The sequence below is a fragment of the Bactrocera dorsalis genome, chromosome 1 (assembly GCF_023373825.1).
Source record: "Bactrocera dorsalis isolate Fly_Bdor chromosome 1, ASM2337382v1, whole genome shotgun sequence".
Lineage (NCBI taxonomy): Eukaryota > Metazoa > Arthropoda > Insecta > Diptera > Tephritidae > Bactrocera > Bactrocera dorsalis.
This window is the reverse complement of record NC_064303.1, coordinates 3940774-3954563: the sequence shown is the minus strand read 5'-3', so window position 1 is coordinate 3954563 and position 13790 is coordinate 3940774. Positions and strand designations below refer to the sequence as shown.

The 13790-nt window shown below is 32.6% G+C and overlaps 1 protein-coding gene across 6 annotated transcripts in view; it reads left to right on the top strand.

The window, feature by feature from the left end:
* The window catches only part of LOC105232477 (protein sickie), a 396183-nt gene that overhangs the window by 50886 nt on the left and 331507 nt on the right, over positions 1–13790 (top strand). For 2 of the 6 annotated variants that reach the window (XM_049446863.1, XM_049446861.1), the window contains exon 1: positions 11832–12135. The exons of 3 other annotated variants lie outside the window; for them this stretch is intronic. The gene's annotated coding sequence lies outside the window, so the exon portion shown is untranslated. Of the gene's footprint in view, positions 1–11831; positions 12136–13790 lie in introns of those variants that run through there. One more of the 6 variants, XM_049446862.1, reaches the window with a different exon arrangement.

Below are 13790 nucleotides of genomic sequence, written 5' to 3'. Positions count from 1 at the left end.
AAAAATAATCTCTTTGTTCGTTTTCTTGTTTTATTTTCAGTGTTTTACTGAAAGTGATGTGCCTGAAAGGCGCCTAAAAGCTGCCATGGAAATGTGTTACCTGATGTGTTTATACAAAATATTTTTTCAGCGCCTTATTTAATTTATGAATATAAAAAGTTTTGTAATTTTTTTTTTAATTTTCAGATTTTATGAAATTTTTTTTTAAATTAAAATTAATTTAAAAAAAATTTGTCAAAAAAATTTGTTTTTAAATTATAAAAGTTTAAAAAAATTTTTGGGTTTAAAAATTTTATTAAAAACATTTAAAATTTTTTAAGATTTGAGTAGAAAAAGTCTAACGAAGTCATTTGAAGGAACTAATAAGTCATCAACTTTTAGTACCTATACTATCCTATTACATACGTTTCACCCAAAACAAGCTATATATGTATGTATGTACAGTTATTCGTTTGGCATCGAAAATACCTACATTCTCCGAAAATGTCTACCTAAATTCGCCACAAAACACATTTGCATACATTTAACTGCATGTGCGCCTAAAATTATGCTAATCATGTAAATCAATATTCATTGCTGTGCCAAATCTTTATTTTTCAGCGATTCGTTACAGCTGCTGCCAGCTTGCTGCGAAATTCTTAGATATAAATCAATATTATCTACCAGCTGGCAAAAGGAAAATATTAAATTTCCTTTTATGTTTACATATTTGCATATATTTTATTTTTTACGCGCTCAAATTCGCTTAGTGTGTCAGCGCATGTTTTGAATATTAAATCAGTTACAAAATATTACCAAAAATATTATATAAATATGCTTTTGCAACTGAGACTGAGAGAGATGCTGCGTGGATATACAAGCATGCGAAAAAAAACTCTGCAAAGGGCAACGTCTCCAGCGTGAAGAGTTTCCGTCAAGTCAGCCGTCAGCGATACGCCTTCTAACAACCATAAATGTTGAATGCTCTGCATAGTAGTCAATTATTATATACTTGTATGTGTGCGTTCCCTTGTGTCTGTTTGTGACTTTCCCTTTCTCATGTCGCTCATGTAATTTCTACTCATCAGTATGACATACTTATAGGCGTTTGACATGCAAATGAAAGATTAATGATGGTTTGGCAAACAGTGAGGAGACTTTCGTGGTCCTGATATGGTAGTAGTAAGCTGATGTGGAATGATGCGTTTCTTTGTTGTCAACTTGAGAGTTCAATATTTTGTTTTTGTAAATGCTGCTGCAAAAATTATTGGTCAAGTATTTTCTCCGTTTTATAATTTTTTTTTTGTGTATATTAGTTAGTGCCTTTAGGATTTATTAATACATATTTTTGCGATTTTTGTCTGACTTACAAACTAAAATTTTATCTGATGATTGCAAATTTTACTTATTCCGCCCAAAAGTATGCCTGTACTTATCCCTTTTTATATTATTATTTTACTTATTATTACAATATATTTGCTCTTTTTTTCCTAACAGTCTTACAGTGCCAAACAATTTTACTTAGCTTATAATTCGCTCACTGCGCCTATACGTATGCCTTGTTTTGCATAACTTTTAGTTTTCCTTCGAATTCCCGTGGTTTTCCTTTTAAAAACCAAACTCAATCAGCGAAAACTCATACTGAACTCAAAATGTTGCCAATGTAGCTACCCTCGACCTTCGGTCCGTTATTAGTTTACCTCCTCACACCCATTACTATACCCTGCTAAGCCGTCTGAACTGCTTTAAGTGCATGTAAAGTAGTAAATTAACATAAAAAACTTCCTAAAGGTCGTAACTTTTAACCTTCTTCTTGTAATACTTCGATAGCTGCTTGCATAGGCGAAATTTGCTGGGCTGTAACAGAGATAAAAATGCTAAGGTAGCAGGGAGTGGTACTCCAAAGAGTCAGTAAATGCCGCGGCTAGTCAAAGTTTTTCCTTCAAACAGCAAACAAACAAATAAACGAGGAAGGTTGCATGAAAAAGGCAAACAAATAAAAGCGGCAAGTAACTAGGAAACTCACATAAACATAAATCGGAAAAGTCATTTTAGATTTTCCAGCATAGATGCGCCAGTGTGTGTGTGTGTGCCGGCTGAGCTTTTACTACTCGTAAATCCGTAAAGGCGGGCAGACATCATTAGAAATTCCCATACAAAATGCAGTAAACGTGAAATTGGAAGGGTGTTCATGTGAGGCGCGTATATATTGTGAGTTTCGGCATTTTAAAATGTTACAAAAGCACAACCTCTCACCATCATTTTCTTCTCGCCCTCATTCTCGCCTTCCCGCTCTCCCGTATCAGTTCATTTAAATTTAGCGCCAAACTTTAGCAAAACGCCACGACAACTTGTCGTTCCTTTTCAAATTAACATAAAACTTAGCAAATGGTAAATGATATGCTGCCTAAATGTATGCAATATATTATGCCACGCTTGTAAATTTGTAATAAAACCTTGTAAATGACTTTGCATATTACAAAATATTACCGAGGGTTAATTACAAATCTAGCCAACGATGCAAAAAAATATTCATTTGAGCCAACGGCTATAGACACAATGTCTGCTTTGATTTACATGCTTTTAGGTGTTATGTTAAACTTTCAAAAATATTGTGTGTTGTTGAAAATGTGTTGCATACTTTTGTGGGCACATAAGTGTGTTTTTACAACTCATTTGCTAGGCTAATAAATTTTTTGGTACTTTTGGACTACAACAACAACCTTCCTTTTCAACAACAAAGTGTGTTAAGCAGTAAATTAAAAACCCATATTGGTGCTTATGAATTTGTGCCGTTATGTGAATAATATGTTACATGAACCTGACGTGTAAATGTGCTTTCCCTTTGTGTTCATGACATGTGATTTTGGGTTCAAACTAATTTTGTGAATATTATCATTTCTTTTTTGATATAAAGGTAACATCTACCAATGTTTGCTCGTTAAATTTAGTATTGTTTTTCTCAAATTTAAGGTTATGAAATTGATTGTTTATCTATAGTGGCGATTATTAGTTTAAAAATGTCGATAACATAATTATCGGCAGTTCATCGGTAAGGTATCGACGTTTTTCATTTTAATATTTTTTATATATCGATAACGATTATTTTTTATGGTTATTAAGGACAGTCTATTCAGCGGACAACTCTATTAACCAAGCGGAAAGGTTGGTCTCACCAGTAACCACTTAAGTGAGATATCACTGTATATCTAAAACATTGATAACATTCAGTCGAGTCATAATATTCCATTATTTATCGACAATTTTACAAGCTATTATACATTTTCTCTAATAATTAACCCTTTCGATCCGAACGGGTCCTATGTGTCCCAGTGTATTTTCAAAGAGACCTAGCGTAGAAAATAAGTGGTTAAAAAAGTTGAAATTAGTCCCTTTTCGTAGCTTATACTATTCTTAACGGTATTTGTTTACATTCGTGGTATTTTAAATAAGAAACACGTGTTCATTTGCCAAAATAGAACGAATGGTTGGACGCGTATTTCATAATTCGCAGTGAATTTAGTTGATATTTGTAAGTTTACTGTTTCTAAATTGACTGAAACCTTAATAAATAGTTGTGTTAGTGTTTTTGACATATTGTGAAGTTGGTGAGTACTAATTTTATATTGTATTTTTGTAATTATTGATATTTATAAGTTTGTGGGATATATGTGTCCCATCAGTATTCTTGTTGGGCTAAAAATGTCCCAGTCAGGATCCGACGCACACATTTATTGTCAACGTTTTATTTCTATTAATAATTTTGTAACTTTTGTACAGACTAAAAATGTCAAAATCAATAGATCGCAATACGATTGCTAATATCTTGGAGTCTTCTGATGAAGGTGACGACTTTTCCGGCATTAGTAGTGATGAATATAAGCCTACAGATGGTGAGGAGTCTACTACTGAAAGCAGTGATGCTGAGCATATTGATCATCAAGACGAGGATGTAGGAGATAACTTACAAGAAGTAAACTCTGCATACAGTTTTCATAATACCATTTGGTCTGTTCCCAATGTGGCTTTTGTTCCAAGAAAAACAGTGAGCAGCCCTCGAGTTCCAGACATAGGACAACGTTTTAAAAGGACTGATAATCCTTATGATGTATTCATGAAAATTTTCCCAGAAAGCCTTTTTATGCGTATTACACAATGTACCAACGAACGAATAGAAATTTTTCGAAAATCTAAACCGGTGCATAAAAATACAATGCTTACAGATATTGGAGAAATAAAGATTGTTCTTGGTTGTATGATCATTATGTCATATAATCGTCTACCATCCATTAGACACTATTGGTCAAAACATTGTTCTATGGGAAACGATGCTATAAAATCAGCTATTACACGGGATAGATTTCAGTTATTGTCATCGAAAATGTATTTTGCTTCACCTGAAAAGCCAGAGGGAGCATCTAAACTATACTATATTGAAGATATGTTGGAGTGCCTGAAATCTCGATTTTTAAGTTCAAGGATGGAAAGCGCATACCAGAGTATTGACGAAAGTATGACGAAGTTCAAGGGCCGATCTTCTATGAAACAATATTTGCCGTTGAAGCCCACTAAGCGTGGCATTAAAATGTGGCTTAGGTGTGATGCTCTTACCGGCTATACCTATGACTTTAATATCTACTGCGGTAAAGAAGAAGGAGTTCTCGAAGGAACTCTTGGCGAACGCGTAGTTAATAAATTAGCTGCTACAATACGAAAAACTGATGTCACATTATGCTTCGATCGGTTCTTCACTAGTATCAACCTCCTTGAAAATTTGAATTATGCCGCGTTAGGAACTGTTATGCCAAACCGTAAGAAATTACCAGTAATTAATATTAAGCTCAAGAAGGGTCAATGTATTTTGCGAGAAAGCAACACAGGCTTGATGTTTGCGAAATGGCATGATACCAAGGAAGTAATCGTTGTAAGTAATTGTCATTCATCTGAAATGTCGACGATAGAAAAAAAACTACAAAACGGTCAAAAAGTCAATGTAGACTGCCCTGAAATGATAAAATTTTACAGACAGATAATGGGAGGGGTTGATCGAGCTGACCAAATCGCAGGCCAATACGAATTGGACCGGAAGTCTACCAAATGGTGGAAAAAAGTTTTTTATAGACTACTTATGATGTCTGTTGGAAATTCCTGGGTAATCAGTTCTCAACTGGGACGAAAACAAAACCCACTAATTGAATTTATGATAGTTTTGGCTGAAAACATGATTGAAGAGGGAAAGAAGAAGGCATGTGTTCGTCGCAGTGGTATATCTGGTAGAAAAAGAAAAATAAGTGCTGGGCATCTACCGATACAAATTTGCAATCGGAGGCGTTGTGCTGGTTGCGCAGAACAAAAGAAGGAAAGACGTACAAAAACAATATGCGAAGAATGTCAGATTCCACTCTGCAAGGACTGTTTTGCACCTTATCACAAATAAATACTAATTTTCAAATATTTTCATTAATTTCAAATTAATTTTATTTTATAGTCTAATATGAAATATGTATTTCACTTTTGTTAACCGAAAATGTTCATTGAATTACAAATAAAATTAGCTTTCATATAAAAACCAGTTGAAATAATATGTAAGCCTTGGGAGCATTAAGTACTGATTGGGATAAATATGTCCCATCAAAAAATACTGACGGGACATATATGTCCCAACCCCTCCCTCCGCCTCTGATTCATTTAACTCGTTTTTTAACGGAAAATACGTTTTTCCTATACCTGTCATCTCGATTTATTTAAACGATGGAAATATCGATAACAGATTTAAAAAGTCCGATTATTTACCGATATATAGTATTTTCCAAGTTTTTCATATTTTTAAATATCTTCAAATAAAAAAAGGAATAGGTACTAAATCTCCGCAAAAAAAATAGATTGAAATGTCGATAACATAAAATTGGTTTTAAATGCTCGATTGTTTACAGATAATTATTTCCGAATTTAAAAAATCTTGAGATAATGACGATTAAAATTTCGATAACATAAAATTTATTTAAAATAATCGATTATTTATCGATAATTTTTTCGAAGTTTTTCATATTTTAAAATCTTTACAAAAAAATATAATGGCGATAGTAAAATTACGCATAAGTAAATTTGTTTGTGGAGATGTTATCGATATATTTTACAAGGTCTTGTTGCAAATCAATATATCGTTTTTTTTTTTTAAATTACTGCCTTGTGAAAAATATGTTGTTAAAATATTTATGTTTTACAGAAATCGATATTTTATTTTTTTTTGAATACCTTAAATATTTATCATACAAAATTTTCTAAAAGCACCCAATATTCAAGCCTTTTAAATCAGTACTTCCTCACAACTTTCTACCGAACAAACGCAATACATCACAACTCACTTTAAGGCGCACCAACTATTCCACACAACAGCACAACACAGCAGCAAATATGCCGGCTTAAAGCGCACGGATAATTTAGCACTTACTTTCGCTTAACTAAACCGCAATATGAGCACGCTTTGCACATCCCATCGCTGCGCGCCCGCCATTCGACACCTAACATTTGTTATAACGTGCGCTTTTGGCTGGCAGCCGACAGTTTGTTTAAGCTATTGCGTAAATAAGCACAGCCTACTTTTAGGCTTAGGCCTACACTCGGCGGCTACACAACTGCCTATAGAATAACAGTTCATTTCGTACGTATGTGTTAAGCCGTCAACGATTGCTTTGCGATATTTTTATTTTCTAAATGCTTTTGCCACTTTCACTTTAAGCGCCTAAAGCTAGACATCCGCACAGCCATACAAACACGCATGTAAACATTTGCTTTATTTCCTTTCATTCATGCTCTTTTTTCGCTTTCACTTGGCTTACTGTTTTCAGCCGCTTAGCGCGTTGAATGGCTTGCGCGTCACTACGCCTCAAAGTATGCTTTGTCAAATTGCTTTACACTGCTGGCGGCTTTTGATTACATTTGCGGTTGTGCAAAAGACTATGTATGTGTATGTAAGTGTTTAAGTATTTCCTCACACTTATTTTCACTTGTTATCACCACAATATCGCTTGTTTGTTGTATGCTGGCGCTTTGCTCATTTACGCCTAGCCGACTCAATTCTTGGAGTTGTTTTTATTTTTGCTTTATGCCTGCGGTTGCTTGCTACTCACACCATGTTATGTTTTTCCAACATTTTATTTCATTTTATTGTTGATTTTTTTTGCCATTATTTCTTGCTTCTTGCTTTGTTTGTTTCGTGGTTTTGTTCTTCACCTGTGTTTGTTGTAATTTCATACGTTTTTGTGTTTCACTGAAATAAATATAAAATTGTATTTACTTTTGCATTATGGCGGCATGTGATTGCCGAGGCGTATTAATAGGCGTTGAGTCGCCTAAATTGGTGTTGTGGGGCTAATACATAGGAGTATCTAGGTGTTCCTATAAATATACAGACGTATGATTAGACTCTACTTACATAACTGCATATGGCTTATTTGTGTGTACATATGGTTTTCAGATCGAAATATTTCCAAAAAGCAAATACAATCGCAAAAAAATTGTATCGGTCACTTAACCTTTCTTGAAGAAAAAAAAAAATATATAAAAAACGAACCACTTTAATTGACTTTTTTCTGCTGAGATTTTTAGAGTACTTTGTTTGAGTACATACAATCCTTTTTCTCCTCGTCTTATTTGAATTATTGAAATGTTTTTTTCACATCTCTTACCTTATTATATAATGATATATACATATATTATATTATGTGTAATAACTTTATTTTTACGGCTGAAAGTCGGCCAAAGAATCAGCAATAAATTCAACGTTTGAAAAAAATCTGTAAAGGTAGAGCATAAGTGGTGTCGAAGCATCTTAGGACTGATTTCCATGGCGCTGCTATTTTCTTCAGACAAATTCTTCAATTGTGTCTGTAAGAAACATATAGAATAATATATAAGAATTTGGTTTAGAACAGACTCTGGAGAGGGCTTAAATCATAAAGTTTCACTTTTTAGCCAAATAAAATTTTAATATTTTAATAACTATTTTAATTTCGTTTGTTTTAAAGACTGTTGTGATGAGAATTGTTCACTTCTTATATGTTATTGAAAAATTTAAAATTTACAATTCTTCAAAGCTTTTTATCTATAAAATTTTTACTATGAAAGTTCGAATTCTACCAAATCATTGTTGCTGTTACTATAAATCATTAGTGTTTTATATCTTATCATAGTTTCACACCTTTATCCGAATTATAGCGGTTACGCTCTCCTAATACACTCACCTTCGAATTTGAATGAAATTATTATGGCACAGTAGCACACTAAGAAATTATAAATTAGAGGAAATATTAAAAATTAAAAGAAAAATTCACAATAGCGAGATTTCGAATTCGATGTCGATATTTTAGTAGACAAATAAATTCGAAGAAAATTATAGCATTTTTTGCTCCGGTTTGTGTCTTCACTTTCGAAAACAGTGTTCATTTTGCAAAAAGCCTATTCGGCGGACAGTCTTTTAAATGACTGTAAACGAAAAATGTTAGCTACAGAACATCATCAGAGAATGTTAACACTTATTAGCATTAATATTCATCAAATTTTGTTAACATCTTGTAATTACGCAAACGTAAATTAACAGCTTTACCGAAGAACAATGAAATTCTGAATGAATTTATTGTCATTTTCTCCTGAAATACTTTGATTCATATGCCAGGAAATTTTTTGTGCGCTATAATAATAATAATAATACTATACATAATGACAATAATTATAAAAAAAAAATAATGAATACTAAGGAAAATCATTAACTTCGGTGGTACTGAAGTTAAAATGCTCTTAATACCCTTCGCAAATAAAAATATTTTCATATAAGCACTTGAATATTAACGATCACTTTGTGTGGCAGCTATACGTAATATATAAGAAATTTGTAAAATTTATTTGAAATTTATGACAATAATCCATTAATGTCTCGAACCATTCGATTTTAATCAATGATTTGAGTAGAGTTTGTGCAGAAATTGCTCACTTTCGACAAAAAACAGCACCGCACTAACATTACTCAGGAGATGTTGGACTCAGATCGCGACGACTCAGATCTGCACAAGAGGAACACAACTGGCGATGACTCAGTGCTTTATGTTCATGGCGAGGAAATAATTCCAATGGAAGCTGCCGTATGAATTAAGACCAAAAAAACCCCCTAAGTTGGGTCCATTGTGAAGTTTTTGCTAACAGATTTCTTCGATTACAAATGAGTCAAGCATCATGGCTTCTTGCCAAAAGGTCATACGGTCAATAAAAGATATTAAATATGCAAAATTTTGTTAGGCAATCCATCAGAAACGCCTAGATTAGTGGAAGGACAAACATTTGGGGTTACACAATTGTGACGTTCCTGCTCATGCATAGTTGCTTGAGCGCGAATATTTGGTCAAAAATAAAACATTAAAGGAAACGCCATCGTATTCCCTAAACTTTTCCCTTGTGACTTTCATTGTTCCCAAACTGAAGAGCCCCATAAAAGACAAAGCTACGCTACTATTGAGGAGATAAAAACTACATCAAAGGAAAAGCTAAACAAGATCACAAAAAATTAAATTTCTAAGTGTTTTCAGGATTGGAAAAAAACGCTGGTAGTAGTCGATAATTTGGGGGATGATTACTTTAAGAGGGACAAAATAGATATTCATCAATAAATACGTAGTTTCTCAGGAAATATAAAGTTCGCATTAGTTTTTGAACAAATCTCGTATATTGTCAAATAAAAGAGTTTTCTTTACAAGAACTTAATTTTTATCTTTCATATGTATATGGGGTCCGTAAGCGCGGTTCCAACAAATGACTCGATTTTTGTGAAGAAAACAATGTGTCTAAAACTAAGGATTAGCTCGTGAATATGTAAAGACAGATAGATGAACATAACTAAATTCACGATAGTGCTAATTCTTTCAAAAATGCATTGGAGTGTGTTTTCTAGAGATAACATGAGTGTATAAATGACAATGAATGAAAGTGAAATTGAAAAGTAAATAAAAAACTGGCAAAAAAAATTGTTCAATTTTTTTTTTTTTTATTAATTTCTATGTTCTAAATGAAAATAGCCAGTCATTGATTTCTGAATTGTGGCCAGTAGTATTGCCTCAGCACACCAAAACTACACACACATTTACATGTTAGCCCAAACAATACCAGAAACACACTCATACACATACATGCATTTCATACAATTGTATAAGCTCTGCATAAACGCGTCTTTTTGGCTTTTCCAACTGGTCTAATATTGAATAGAACTCGCTGTCCACTATTTTGTCGCCGCGCCACACAATTCCCGGCAGAATTTACATAGAATTTTTGTATGATTTGCATTTGTTTTGCACTTTTGCACTGATGCGTCAGTGGGAACCTCTAGGTATTTGCGTGTGTGTATGGGTGTGTGTAAATGTTAGTTTGTGCTACTGTGCTGTACTATACCCTAGGGTTCATGACTGCGTTTGCGTTGTTGTTTTTCAATTCACTTCTGCATTTTCACTATTTTGTTAGCTGATGACTTTTGGATTTTCGCCTATTGTTTTCCATGGCATGAAAGGCACTAAATACGCATTGTTAGCGCGTTGACTGCGCTTAATTAAAGTTTGCAGAGATAAGCGGGAGGGCGAATAATGCAAATAATTTTAGATGAAAACTAAAATATTTGTATGTATATTTATACTGTATAAATAGTACATAATGAAGTGGTGTATGAAATAAAATAACAACTAAAATATTTAGCTTTGATTTGGAGTTAAATATGCTGCCCAAAGAAATTAACTAAATTATTTGTGATGACTAATTAAAATTATTGCTATTTAGATTTTTTACAAAATACAAGTTTTCGTTCAGGGATCAACAGATTATTTAAAATGGATTGATCAGAGTTTCTCAAACTCTTTTAAGTTCACATAGCTGAAGCTAAGTGTATTAATATCAAAATAGACGAAAAAAGTGAGAAGTAAAACAGAGTGATGATAACTTAATTTAATTTAATTTAATTTAATTTAATTTAATTTAATTTAATTTAATTTAATTTAATTTAATTTAATTTAATTTAATTTAATTTAATTTAATTTAATTTAATTTAATTTAATTTAATTTAATTTAATTTAATTTAATTTAATTTAATTTAATTTAATTTAATTTAATTTAATTTAATTTCTATTTTACTTTATTATATTTTTTTATATTTTTATTTATTTTTTCAAATTTTTCTACATTCAATCTTCTAACCATTTAATAAAAAATCCCTCCTATTGTCCCTCCGCTACATTCAAGTAATACCCAACTCCCCGCTTACACACTAAAAAATCCCAAAATAAACTTCCAGCGGGGCAATAATAAGACATTTCCCCTCTGAACACTCATCGATGACGTCACAAATCAACCTGTTAAGCGCATAAACACGCGACTACAGCAACAACACTGAAGTTATGTTGACAACATGTGGTTCAGTGACAACACAAGCGCCAAACGTAAACGAACAGGAAGTCAAGCCGACAAGCACATGCCTAACCTAAAACAAAAACAAAAATAACAACAAAAACTGAAATTTCCATTTGCACAAGCGGCGCAAAGGACAACAACCCTTGACCGAGCCGGCAAATGCACAGCTATGAAGGCTAAGGACACAAGCGCTAACGGTGGCAGTGTTTACAGTATGTGAGTGTATGCACTTTAACTGAAAATTTCCAGTGACGCGCCATAAGAGCGCAAGAGACTTACAAGCTCTCTCGACACAGCATATTTCCCAATTGTGATTATTTCGGTGGAAAATTCTTGGCGTTTGACTCACGCAAATTTCCCTACAGAAGACTTACAGTCACAAGCCATCGCTTTGCAACAGGATATTTCAGTTGCGGAGCGTCGTTGCCGGTAGAAGGACACATCAGGCGAAGACAAGTGCTCTTGCTGAAAGTTGTCGAAAGACTTTCGTGCGACTTAATCAGACGTGTTGCGATAACTCAGTGCGCGTTTTGTTGTTTGGAGCCAAAGGACGCGAGTGTAAATAATTTAAAGTAAATATACTGCGAATATACCGAAATCGTTGATGAAGTGAAGTTGTGGAGAATTAATTGAATAAAAGTGGAAAAATGGTTTACAAAAATTTTCAAAAAAACGAAATAAATAAACAAATAAAAGTAAAACAAAGTAACAGAAAAGGTGTGTTCGAAATTTTTTTTAAAGCAATCCGTGATATAAGAGTGTTTCCGCTTATTCTCTGAATTTTATTGATAAATAGTGACAACTATTTCAGAATTGCCTTGCTTCAATAAAGTTGTTTCGCTTGTTAGTTTAACGAATTCTTTTAAGTGAACTAAATAAAATATTTTTATGAAAAAAAAGAATAACATTAAAAATTAATTGTTAATGACTTTTTGTTCCAAGAAACGACAAAAAACAATTTGTAGACCTTTGGGCTGTTTACTATAAACTGTACAGTGGCTCACCTAAAGTCGAAATTGTCTATAATTGCCCAGTTAGAGTTATGAGCTCAATAAATATTTTTTAAATACAACATTTACTTCTGAGCTACCAATCTCACTCTTCCGACTGTATATTAGAGATAATAACTATTTTTTTAACTTCTTACAACTTAACTTCCTAAAAGCATATTAATTTATAAAGAACATTTATTTTAGTATTTTTTTTGTAAGAAATATTCATCAAATTGTTCAAAAACAACAAAAAAAATTTAATTAGTCGAAGGAGATTTCAAAACAGTATCATATTCCGATAGGATAGCTTTCTGTTTCATTTGTGTACTGAGTTTAGATGACTTGTTAAGGAATAGTGAGGTAGGTAGGTAATTAGAGTGGCAGTCTGACGATGCACCTAGGCCTTTAGAAGGTCCTTAGGAAATCACTGAGACGTTCAACAGTACAAAAAGTTTTAAATGTGCAACTTTCAAGCCTCTTTTCTTTTAAAAAGCTTTAAATTCGCATAGAAGATGTCTTATTATAGAGGAGAATCTTAATGAATATATAAAAAATAATAGATGATTCTTAAGAAACTGGTCAGCTGGCCAATATGCAATCCTTGTCTACAGTCAGTTTAGAAAACACGATTTTTGCAAAAAAAGTAGACAAATTAATTCTATTTTATTTTATAAAAAAAGTAGACAAATTAATTCTATTTAAATAATCTTCAATTTTTGATCGACTCAAGATAAGAGTCGCCAAGTGCTTACCAGCTAGTTGCTTTAGAAAATTTCGCTTCAAAAGCGGCTTGTGAAAATTGACCGTCTCTGTTTTTTCAAATCGAGGCATGGGTTCCTATGAGTGTGACGTTATGGAATTAGCTTCAAATTGGCAACAAGTTGTCGAAGAAACCGGTATTTGTTAAAGACGCTAAACATTTAAAGCATACATATAGGGTTGTATTAGGTTGTATAAAAGGTTAAAGCATACCTTTAGGATTGTATTAAAAAGAGCTCAAATTTGTACGGAAGCTATTAATGCTTTTCAAGGTGATATTTGACTTAAATCCCATCATTATAATTGTGAAAAATAAAATCCGTGTTTGAATGCAAACAGATATTGATATAATTTTTACTAAACCATTTAAGATCGACAAATTTAAATATCCCTAACAATATGGTTCATCTGATGGTATGCTACCTTTTTTTTATAGAGTTTAGGCAATTGTTGAGCTAGAGAGTTCCGAGCAATCTATATTGAGGTATGACAGATGCTATTAACTAATAAGTTTCCAAAAAGTAACAAGAAAATACAAATATTACATCTTTGATAGAAAATATAAATGAGTTAATTAGTCTCTATTTAAAAAAAATCTCATTAAAAAAATGATCGTTGGTA